General features: G+C 34.8%; 1 protein-coding gene across 3 annotated transcripts in view; it reads left to right on the top strand.

The window, feature by feature from the left end:
• The window catches only part of RABGAP1L (RAB GTPase activating protein 1 like), a 516,407-nt gene that overhangs the window by 229,798 nt on the left and 274,084 nt on the right, over positions 1-12,525 (top strand). The window lies entirely within an intron of this gene.

Genomic DNA, 12,525 nt, shown 5'->3' with positions numbered 1-12,525 from the left:
CCCCAGGGCATGGCATTTCCTTGACATTACTTTTGTTCATTTTTGTTAAGTTTTCCTTGGATAGCTTTTTAAAATCTCTATAAATTTCTTATTAAAAGAGAATTTTTTTTGAAGAAGAGTAGAAATGGAAGTCTTTATTGTAGCCTGAAAGGGGAGCCAGTATGAGGCATGTTTTAGGTTTAGATTCTCTTATTTCTTGTAATGTTTCCTGTGTAACTCTAGGGTAAGCCACTTAACTTTCTTTTGACATACTTTAATATGTGTATAATTATAGAATAAGGTAATACTTATTTTGAAACTACTCTGTCTTTTTCAGAATAATGCATTTTAAGAACAGGAAGCATAGCGGTTATTCTCCTCATTATATAGTGTTCTGTGGTAATTATCCAATTTGGTTATAAGTGACAGCATATATAATTTATTATGTGAGTGTAGACATAAATGAAGTTGTTGTGTTAAAGGACTTTGCTCTGTCTCTCCCCACCCTGAAAACTAATCATTAGATATTTATATATAGAAAAAAAAAAAACAAGTATGTGATAAACAAGTAAAGAAGAACAAGCTATGTAACATGCTGAGCATAGCATCACTTGTGTTCAGGTAGAAGCCCCAGCAGTGCACGGGAGTTTATGTTACTGTGGATGCTCTATTTTGATGTTTTAGGTTCCAACAGTTGACCTTTTCCCTGAGCAAAACTATTGTAAGATTAAGAAGGTTATGTAGAAAGTGGCATATTCCACAACCAAGTATATAGACATTGGGGAAAACAAAATGACCAGTGTTTCTTGGAAATGAAAATTTTATCCAGTGCTCGTTTTGTTCTATAATTTAAAATAGTCATAACTTTTTAAAAAATAGTAAAAAAGGGCAATTTTTAAAATATTAAGTGATGTGATTAGGTATTTATTAATATTTTAGTTTAAATTTATTTTTACAATGAACATTTACTTTTTTATTTATTTTTATTTATTTATTTATTTTAGCATTTACTTTTTTAATAATTAGGAAGAGAAATTAGTTTTAATAAAAATAATGCTGTTTATTTAAAAAATATTTTGACATTTCACAAAACAGTTTTTTGTTCTTTCTATAAGTAAATTATCCAGTTTTGTCTTAAAACTATTTTGCTTTGATGGTAGTTTATATGATTTTCTGACTTTCATAATATTTGTTATTTTAGATAGTTTTTCAGAGAAATTTGATGACCTTCTACTTATGATATTAGATGTTCTTATTTTTGCTTCAACGCAATTGGTTTGAAGTGTTATTTGCTGAACTTGAAATGGATATCAATCACTGTAAGGTTTTTTATGCACCACGGATGGCACCTTTCTAGCATTTTTTTCCACATCTTTAACAAAAGGATGGCTCTGTATTAGGGAAATGGGGTCTGGCTGGTGCGATAACTGCATTTCATAGATTGGCAGGATTCTTGAAGGGCATTTGCGGAGTGAGTGGGATCCCTCTGGCAGGTGAGGCCCCTTCACCTGGCCTGTGGGGATCATGCTGAAACTGGCAGTGTGACATCCCCTGAGGGGTCCCGAATTGCGAGAGGGTGGAGGCCAGGCCTTGGGACCCCACGAGCACATTTGTGCACTGGGCCTCTAGTATGCATATAAGACCTTTGGTTAATCTCTTCCCGCCCTCCCCAATCCCCACTTCCCTCTGAGATTCATCAGTCTGTTCCATGTTTCCATGCCTGTGGTTTCCGCTCCTGCATTGAGCATGTGCCCCCTGGTGGTCAGTGCGCATCATAGCTACCAGCTGGTCAGCTAGTTGGCCAGTCACTTAGGCTTTTATATATATAGATTCCCCATGAAGGTGAAAATATCACAGTAATCTAGCAAGAGTCTGGTGTGTCTGATAGATATTAAACATGAAACACATATAGGATATCAGTATCTTCACCATAGTAAATGGAATCATATTCATTTTTGAGATTCTAAAATTTGTAGATGATAAATATCAAGAAACATAGCACATAAGGGTAAAATTTATTGAATGGAAGTATTTGCTAAAATTTTAAAACTTTCCCAAATGCTACTTTATTCAAGAGAAATCACTTTTATCTTTTTAACTTTAGAAATTTAACTCCAATTTTATTTTATTTTTTCTACTTAAGCAAGTGTAAATATGATTGATGCCAGTTAAAATTGCCCAAATAAACTTTATATATTCAAAGTTGTGGCATTATTTTAGTTGAGAAGCTCCCACAAACACAAAATCAAGTATAAAAGTATATGTAGCCTGTTCATTCAAATTCAAAATATAGTCCTGGCCAGTATGGCTCCGTTGTTTGGGCATCGTCCCGTGCACCAAAAGGTTGCTCATTTGATTCAGGGTCAGAGCACATGCCCAGGTTGTGGGTTTGGTCCCCAGTAGGAGGCATCCAGTAGGCAGTGGATGGATGGTTCTCTCTCACGTGAATGCTTCTCTTTCTCTAAAAACCAATAAAATATCTTTAGAAAAAAATGTCAAAATATATCTTTGAACGCAGCGCAGACTGTAGCAATAGGTGACTGCTGTTTTGTCTGAGGTTATGCTTGACACAAACCATTGATCACGGACATACTCAGTGTAAAATACAATTTTAAAGCACTTATGTTCATAATAGTTTAAAATAGGTATTATTGGATCATACATGTCATGCTTATAGCCTCTTCACAATTATTTCATTTACTTTTTCAGGAATTTTATAATAAAATTATAAATGATAGATGTAGAGAAGATTAAAAGATAATTTGTGAAGAAGCCAATAAAATTCCTGAAAATCTTGGTTTTAATAAGTTAAAATATATTTGGAATTTTCTTATATTTATTATTTTGACAAGGAAAAGATGATTCAAAATTGGTTTTTCAGAAATGCTTGAAGTTATCAATTTCAAAGTAGAGCATAGTTCTTTATTTGAAAGGAAAGAACCACTATAATGTATATCTAGGTTTTTGTGAAATGTTTTTCTTGCCAAAGGTTAAAGTTTAAAATGAATTTGTATTAAAATTACAAATAGATATTCTTTCAAATTGCTCCTCTCTTCAAAAGATTTTGAGGAAAAACTCGATATCCCAAAGATTAGTTTATTATACTACTTCCACTACCCTAAGGCAACTAAAAAAACTTACTATGTGTCTAAGATCTTAAAACTTTACTGGTCATGGCATGTACGGGAGGCAACTGATCGATGTTTCTCTCTCAAATAAATAAAAAACATATCCTTGGGTGAGGATTAAAAAAAAAAAGATAACAAGTTATCAGGTTTTCATTAGTTTGATTTCAGATGAAAGATCTCAGAGATTCATTAGGTCTTCCTGCCCTTTTCAGAGTACTCAGTAGACTGGAGGTGTTAAGAGAAGACCTCAGGGATTTCTTATAGAAATTATTTGTATGTTGATATTGTGTTTATTTCATATATCCACCAACTTGCCTTTTCGTGTTAGCACCTTTTAATTTCAGACAACTCTATAAAAGGATGAATTATAGCTAATCACTGTAAACTTATTTCCAAATTCTGCCTCTCCTGATTTCCATCCCTTTTACATAACCAATTTTCCCTTTTTCATCCTCAATCAAGATTCATTTTATGTGTTTTTAAAAATTTTAATTCTTAAAGAAGTATTACCCTTTGAGGAAATTTAGGGGTCTAAAAGCATAAAAAAGAAAATTAAATCACCCATTGTTCCATTACCCATATATAATTAGATATAACAACTCTTCAATTCTTTTCTTTTCTTTTTCCACTATGGACTAACACTTTTTCTATGTACTAGTAAAGGATATTTTGGCCCGGCTGGCATTGCTCAGTGGTTGAGCATCAACCTATGAACCAGGAGGTCACAGTTTGATTCCCGGTCAGGGCACATGCCAGAGTTGCAGACTTGATCCCCAGTAGAGGGTGTGCAGGAGGCAGCCAATCAATGATTCTCTTTCATCACTGATGTTTCTATTTCTCTCTCCCTCTCTCTTCTTCTCTGAAATCAGTAAGAATATATTTTTGAATTTAAAAAGAAGGATTTTTAAATGTAGTTATTTATAATATAAGCATTTTTGATGTTATTGTATATCTTTATGAACATCTTTATAAATAAAACATTGTCTCTATTTAGTATTCTTACAATTTTTAAGAAAGAAATACTTAGTTAAAATGTATGGAGATATTTTAAGATTATTTATACATATTTGCCAAATTGCTTTCCAAAAGGAGTGAGCCAGTTTATCTTCACACCAATAATTATCAAGCTATGTTGTTTTACCACAAACTTGCCAGCAGAAAGTCTACAATAACAAGTAAATTAAGGGAATTGGTTTTCATTTTATCCCCTCCCAGCTCCTTTAAGAGGTTGTTTTGTTAATGCAGTTTTTTCTGGTATTTGTTTTCCTAGTATACCCTACCTCCCCCCAACTCCCCCAACCCCACCAAATGTAACTAAAATGGGTCTGCTGAACCTCATTTAAAGAAATAATAATTTATTTCAAAGGTCTTTGAGCCCGATTATCTTCTCACTTTATTAGTTCACCATTTACTCTGCTGCTGCTTGGTTAAGACCATGTTATTTTCAGAACACTGAATTCTGTTAATGCTCTTGTCCTATGATTGGTGCTATCTTCAGCATTGCCTGTTTCATTGTGTGTTGTGTGTGCCCCAGGGCCATCTGTGTACTGAAGTTTGAGAACGACTTAGAACATGTTTTCCGTTGTGTTCTTCTGCCCCTGTTACAGCAGTAACATCTCTACTTGCCTCTCCAGCAAGGGGAGGACCTTTTCCTAAGCAGACTTTTAGGGCCTGGATCCTTGGAGTGTATGTGGGCATCAAGACTTCAGCTGTTAAGGGCTGAGGACCCCAGGCCTGGTTTTGATTCTAGGATTTACCTGATCTGCAGAACTGTGGGTATAGTTCCCTCAGCAGCTTTACCACCTTGAAGAAGTCCTACCTGGTTTGGATGCGAAAGGAGCAGGGGATGCTCACACATCTGCACCTTTTCTCCTCATTGTGTCTTTTACTCAAATCTCTCTGGCTCCTCAGTGCTTTGTATATAGTGGCTACTCAATATTTGCCGAGCTGAGTATAAAGTGCTTTATATATATTAAGTAATTTATTTCTTGAGTTCAATTGAACTTAATTATCCAAATTAACTGTATTATTGTTTTTTTCCCCACTTTCCCCCCCAGCTCAGTTGAGTGTGTAGTTGGACTGAAAGTTACTTCAAATCCCTTTTCCCTCTGCCTTTATATTAGAGGCTAAATGAGGAAGCCATAAAAATGAGTATATTAGGAGAGTCAAATGATTACTTAATATATGTATCATTTAATACAGCTATTCTCTCTAATTGAATTCTTCCTTCCAAACCCCATAGTGTAGGCTTTGAATGTGTTTTGAAGGAGGATGAATGCACTTTGGAAAGATTTGGATTTTGGATAATTTTTATTTGCATTCAGCTGAAATGAATGTCTTTCTGACTTCTTCATGATTATATAGAAAAAATTAAAATTCTATATTACCCCAAACCTTCTGCATATGTTAGTAGAACTGTTGTTCCTATCTCTAGTCTTCTCTTCATCTTGGAGCATTTCTGGTAAAATGTGGTTTTGAAGCTCATCACCAGCTTTCCTCTGAATATGCTCTAATATATCCTTCTTTAAATGGTGCTCAGAGTTGAATATAATGTTCTGTATGTGACATGACCAGAGTCAGAGGAAAGTGGAGTTATCCTTTTTGCTTGCTTTATATTTCATCTGCTAATTTTTCTGCACAAAAGTGAATTAGATATCTTTGTTAGTTATGCTTTACTGTTTAACATATTTACTTTGTTTTCAATAAACCCATAAATATTTTCACACCTTCTTAATTATATGTTCTTTCTCTACATGTACAATGGTTTGTGTTTTTTTAAAACCTTATGTTTCTCTCCCTTAAATTTCATCATGTTAGAGCTGGTTCATTTAGTTGAGTCTTTTTGAATCTTCATTGTGTCTTTGAATATATTCATTAAACGTTTGCCATCTGCAAATGTGATAGACATATTTTAATGGGTAAGGCCAGATAATTGATGTTTAAAAATCAAGCTATCTTTGTCACGGGTCCCTAAGACCACCCCCAGGTTTGGTGATTTGTTGGAAGGACTCATAAAATTGGCTGTACCCATGGCTAAGAATTATTGCAACAAATGGATATTAAACAAAATTAGCAAAGGGAACCAGATGGGAGCTTTTAAGAGTTCTCTCCCAGTGGAGTCACACAGTGTCCACTTAATTCCTCCAGCAAGTAGTGATAGCACGTGCAGTTTTATACAGCTCATTAGAGACTCTGCACCCCAGGGTTTTACTGGGGGCTGGTCACACAGGCATCCTTGGCCGAGCACCTACCAAAACGCCAGACTCCCAGAAGGAAAGCAGATATTTAATATAAACCATATTGTTTGCATAAACAATCCAGGCACAATGAGCCACCCTTATCATTTAGGAGGAGTTTTATATCATTGAAGGGAACTGTTTATCAGCCAAATTTTTAGAAGTCAGCCAAGGGCTAACCTTTCAAGGATGCTGTTTTAAGGATAGGCAGTCCCAGGCCTGCTATATTAACTCCTCTCTATACATTATGTTACATTGACATTTACTAGAATAGTGTGTTTTGAGATTGGTGCAATAATATTCCCCATATATACACCAAGGTAGTCATTTGCTCAGAAGTAACTTTGAATGTAGGCCATTTTAATGAGATTAGACCTGTTGTTTTTATTTATTTATAAAAAATATATATTTTTTATTGATTCATAGAGGAAGGGAAAGGGGAGAGAGATAGAAACATCAATGATAGAGAATTATTGCTTGGCTGACTCCTGCATTCCCCCACTGGGGATCGAGCCCACAACCTGGGCCTATGCCCTGACTGGGAATTGAACCGTGACTTCCTGGTTCATAGGTTGACACTCAACCACTGAGCCACACCAGCAGGGCTAGACCTGCTGTTTTTACAGCAGAAGACCTTTTGTTTGAAATGCACCTTACCACTTAATGTTGTTTCTTGTAAACAACAGTTTTAGTTATATAATGTTGGTAAGAATATTTAACAACATTTGCCTCTTAATTTTTCCTCCTTATTACTAGTTGCCAAATAGTTACTAATTTTGTGGGTTCCAGACTTCCACATGGCTAAATTGCAAAGATTTTTTTACCTTTTATAAAACCTAGTTTTTCTCTAATTTTTATTTTAACCTTGTTCATGATTGTATAAGAGAGGAAAATTAAGAATAGCAAGAACAAAAAACCCACAATTTGGAACAAACCAACTAAATCTTCATAATTTAAATTTCATGAATTATGTTTTATTTAAGTTGTTACAGGAAAGGTACCATTTATTTTAGAGCTGTAGAGCATTTATACAAGTGCAGAAACCTTTTTTTTTTTTAACCATTTGAGAAGTATTTAATTTGACAATAAATATTTTGGACTTGTCAGAAGAGAATATTTTATTTTCTAAGCTTATACTTTATACTGAGTTATAAATTTTTAAAAGGCCAAGAAACAAGTGTTAAAGTCCTTTTGCTTATTCATGTAGCAAATCTAACTATAATTCAATATATGATTATTTGATACTATTTACTATAAGAAAATTTGCCATTTGTATTTCATAACCACATTTAAAATATAGAAATATTTTAATACAGATATCTTTAGCATTTGGAGTATGTTTTTCAGGGAGATTTTTAAGAATGCCTTTAGTTGAGTTTTTAAGATGAAAGATAATGACCTTTTTTTTGCAGTTCTGCCCAAGGACAAATGAATGATTGGATGACATTTAAAAATGATCCTTACAAGATCTGTAATTTTGTGATGCTCTCCCCATTCTTCATTTATTGTTCCCTTTGAATATTTCCACAGAGAACACATCCTTTCTCAGGGATGGAACTACCATCCTTTGCCAGGTGCTCTGAAATGAAGCTCTAAATATGGCCTTGTGCCTTTTCTCTAGTTACATGTATCCAGTGTTCAGATTCTGCATTTTTCATAAAAATTGAAACCCAAACAATTACAAAGGGAACTCACTATTGCCAACTCTTATTCCTTAAACTGACTGTCTCATTTGGTTTTGTTTTCTTATTAATTGCTTTGGTACAGCTTACAACTCTGTGTATGTAATAAATGCCAATTTCCAGCTTACAGCTCTGTATATTTAATATGTGCCTATTGGAAAAAGACTACAAGACTTTCTTCTCTCCCCATTTCATTCAGAGTTCAATGTGTATTAATTTTTTCTTTTTTTTTCTGTGTTCTAAAATATCTTCTCTGAGTTACCACTTAGATCACTTTTTTTACTTTCAATCTTCATGTATAGTTTCATTATATTCTTTAAGTTCTTTGAATCATATGAACTGTGATTAACTGGTAACCCATGGACACAGTCTCCTACTCCTAAGAATCCTTTCTGAATTAACAAGGCGACCACTTTAATTATTAGGGGGCTCTGTGGCTTAGAAGATGCTTCCTAGTTGTGAGCCAGAGTTTTCTTTCTTGAAATGCCTATCATTTGGTCCTGTGTCATCTGTTCTGGAGAAAAATGGAAATGTCTTCTTTTTGATACAGTACTTCTGATATGTGAAAACTGCTCTTATAGCTCTCTTCTCTTCCCAGATTACACATCTTTATTTTCCCACCTTTTGCTCATTCATCCATTTAGCAAATATTTATTGAGCACCTCTTAGGTGCAAGGCACTGTTTTGAAATACTTGGAATATGGTGTTGAACAAGAATGATGGGCTCTCTTTTCTCATAGGGTTTATTCCAAATAGAGGTAAACCAAAAGTGTTCCAAATTAAGACATTAACAAGTGAAAACGAAGGTAATTTCAGATTATGATACATGCCATGAAGAAAATAACACAGGGCTACAGGATAGAGAGGCGCAGAGATGGGAGATGTAACACAGGGCTACAGGATAGAGAGGCGCAGAGAAGCTACTGCTTCTCCATGCCCATTGGTTTCCAAATGTCTTATCATCTTGATTGCCCTCCACACAACACTCACGGCCTTTGGCACCGTGCAAATTCATACAAGGGCGGATGGACTTTGACATGCTAATGTCCTCTATGTACTTAGGAAGGTAGAAACCTCTTAATTATATGTTCAGTGGAGCTTTTGGACTACTAGATCTACAAGGCCACTATTAAAAAGCAAGAGACAAAAATTTAGACCTTGTCAAACTTGGACGCAGTGTTCTCTGATCCAATGTGATCTCATCTACGGTGGGTACAATGGGACTAAAAGTTGGCATACCTAGACAATGTGTTTCCATTAGTGCAGCCCCAGATATCCTTAGTGGGTTTAACAGCAGGGTCACCTAGCTTTGCAGTGTACTTCTTCAGGTCTGTTGGTTTTGAACTAGTCTTTTACAAGCTCTTTCTTTATTCTGAACTTGGAAAATCATTTTATTGATCCTAATTGCAGGGCTTTACAGTCCTCACTGTAAAATTCAATCTCACCTCTGAGCCCTTCCTTCTTGTTTTTATGGGATCCCTTTGAATCTTGTAGATTTGAAAAGCTGACCTCCTCTGTTGTCTTTCAAGTTAGCAATAATGAACTTAGCGAACAGTTTCCTTCTACATGGATTTTGCTTTGTATAATTAGCACATTTTGAGTATGGTTGTATATTTACCTCTAATTCTTCCTAATAACAAGTTATACCTTGATGTGATGTTAATATCTAGTTGCTATGTTCCCTCTTGTTTTCAATTATTTCATGAGGTATTTGCTAGAGAGGGAGAGGCATACTAGTTAAACCTGCATTCTAAAGTCAAACTAATTTGTTTTTTTTTTAATTTAAATTCTTTATTGTTTAATGTATTATATAAGTCTCCTTTTCCCCCCATTGACCTCTCCCCGGCTGCCCCCAACCCCTAGCACATGCCCTCACACCACTGCCCGACCCCCACCCCCTTATCTGAGTCCATTGGTTATGCTCATATGCATGATTTGGGTTTTAATTTTTTATTCTTTGTCCTGTTATTTATGTAATACTGAGCATATTACCTAACCTCTCTGACCATTGGTTTCCTAATAATTATTCCTCTTTATGGGGATATATGAGATAATGAATATAAATCACCTGTCATAGTGCCTGGTATATAGAAAGGAGAGCTTAATAAATACTAGCAACAGCAGCTGTAGTCATTGTCAGCCCTGCAAAATTTAAGTATATTCCATCTTGGGTTTTCCTGATCTAAAACCCTTTAAATGCATGGTCACATACACAAATACACACATAGCTAGATTTTTGCTAGTTTTTTCTTAGGGATGAACACAGTGAAACACCTTTGTTTTTTAAGTCTAGAAAAAGCATCAAACTTACCACCTCTGAAATCCATTTTTTTTTATATTGAAAGTTTAAATTTTCTCTTCTCATTTATCACCTTTCCAGTGGTCCCCAGGTCTCAAAGTTTAGCAATGCCAAATCTCTTAATGGCCTTTAGTTTATCTTTGAGCCTAGTCTCAAATGAGACATGGTCATGGGATGCTGAAAGTTAATATGGAAATTGCCTGGGTATTTCACTTAGTCACAGAGAACAAAATTTTCGATAGCAGGTTCTCCCTCAATACATTGTATTTTTAAAGTTTCTTTTGTATTTCTGTAATTTAATGGCTGCACAAACCTTATATATGTAAGAATAAATGAATGGAAGTTTAAGAATTCTTCTGTATGTGAGGAATGCCATGGTGCTGTAGTTTATCATGGAAGGATTGAATGACTTACACTAACTTCTGGAAGAGAGTTTTACACACAAAAAATCAGTACAGGAGGGCTGACTTTGTATTAAATAATTCTGTGACATTTTTATGTTTTCATGTGGGTCATCAAAGCTAATAATAGTTTATTTCATATTTTTGTCAGCCTTATTTACAAGAAATTATTTTAAAATATTAAAATGCAAATAGACATCATCCTTATTATCTGATACTCTGATTATACAGTCTTCCCCCTCAGCTTTATTATAATTAACAAATAAAATTGTATGTATTTAAAATATACTTTATTTCTTTTTAATTTTTTTAATAAAAATGTTTTGTTTTGTTTTTATCCTCACCCGAGGATAATTTCTCCATTGATTTTTTAGACAGAGTGGGAGGGAGAGGGAGAGACAGAGAGAAACACCTATGTGAGAGAAACACATCTATTGGTTGCCTCCCGCATGCCCCTGACCAGGGCCTAGAACCTGCAACTGAGGTATGTGCCCTTGACCAGAATCGAACCCAGGACCTTTCAATCTGCAGGCTGATGCTGCATACACTGAGGCAAACCTTCTATGTCTATGTTTAAAGTACATTTTATTTCTTAATAAGAACTCATCCTGATAATTGCTCAATGGTAGATTTATACTCTACATTGGTTTTGTAATTTTGTAGTGTTATAGCATAAAATAGAGTTATTTACTTCAAGTTTAAACAAATATTTTGATGATGTAATATTAAGCAGGTTTCATATTATTGAGTGGACAGATATTTTTGTATAAATATCAAATAATGAATTTCAAATAGTGAATTAGTTTTTTAGGCTAATATTGGACATTATTACCCCAAAGAATTCAAAGAAAAAATTAAATCTCTAGAAGGATTCTATAATTTATCAAGAGATTGAATTTTTGCTTGGTTACTAAAAAGTGGGCATGACTAAAATGTGAACATGGAAAATCAAATGGGCTGTGTTAATTTAATTTCCTGGAAAGCCATGTGAGTGATTCAGTGTTTGTGAAAATCTACATCCTATTTAAATGGGCATTTAACTTTATTCATATGAAATGAGCCATGAGCTAGCCCATTAGGTGGTTTTGCAAGACTCAGCATCAAGAACAGTGTTATCCAGGACTATTTCCAGAATAATATATGGTTGAAATTTGAAATTGATATTTCTTGAGTTCTGTGACATGAATGTGTCTTGTATGTTTGTCCAAGCTCTCATTGTTTAGTTACTAATGTTAATTATCACAAAGAAAGATCTATTTCAGCTGAATGATGAAAGTGCTATAAATCTAATCAGAAATTATGATGGTGAAAGAAAAAACTATAATAATCACATTAAAAAGTACTTGGCATGGTCTCTGATTTTTGTCATGATGTCAGGAGAGAACCATTCATGTTGTTCGTTTCACTTGATGGAATATTTTCATATAATTGCTCGTATACTCAAGAACCCAGTTGGTTCTATCTAACTTTTTGTTTTCCTCCCTGGTTCTCATGTTCATGCAGCAGCAGCAGTTCGGTGATGTCCACCTCTGCCTCCTGGGAGGCTGCTGCTATTTGATGCTGAGAGCCCATGTCTTGACGGATAGGACCTCTGTGCACCATGCTGGCATTCAGAACTCCTTATGTGCCAGGTGTTTGTGGCTTCCTAAGGAGCTCTGCAGAAGCAGGCTGCTTTCAGTGGTACTTTAGGAAACATCCAGCTCTTCCCACCCCCAGAAGTGTGTTATCATGCACTACATGGATCCCAGAGCTTTCCTGTCTTACACTCCAAGTGTTTCAAAGAGGTTTTTTGAGAGCTAT

Source organism: Plecotus auritus (genome assembly GCF_963455305.1).
Source record: "Plecotus auritus genome assembly, chromosome: 12".
Classification (NCBI taxonomy): Eukaryota; Metazoa; Chordata; class Mammalia; order Chiroptera; family Vespertilionidae; genus Plecotus; species Plecotus auritus.
This window is presented reverse-complemented; position numbering and strand designations above follow the sequence as displayed.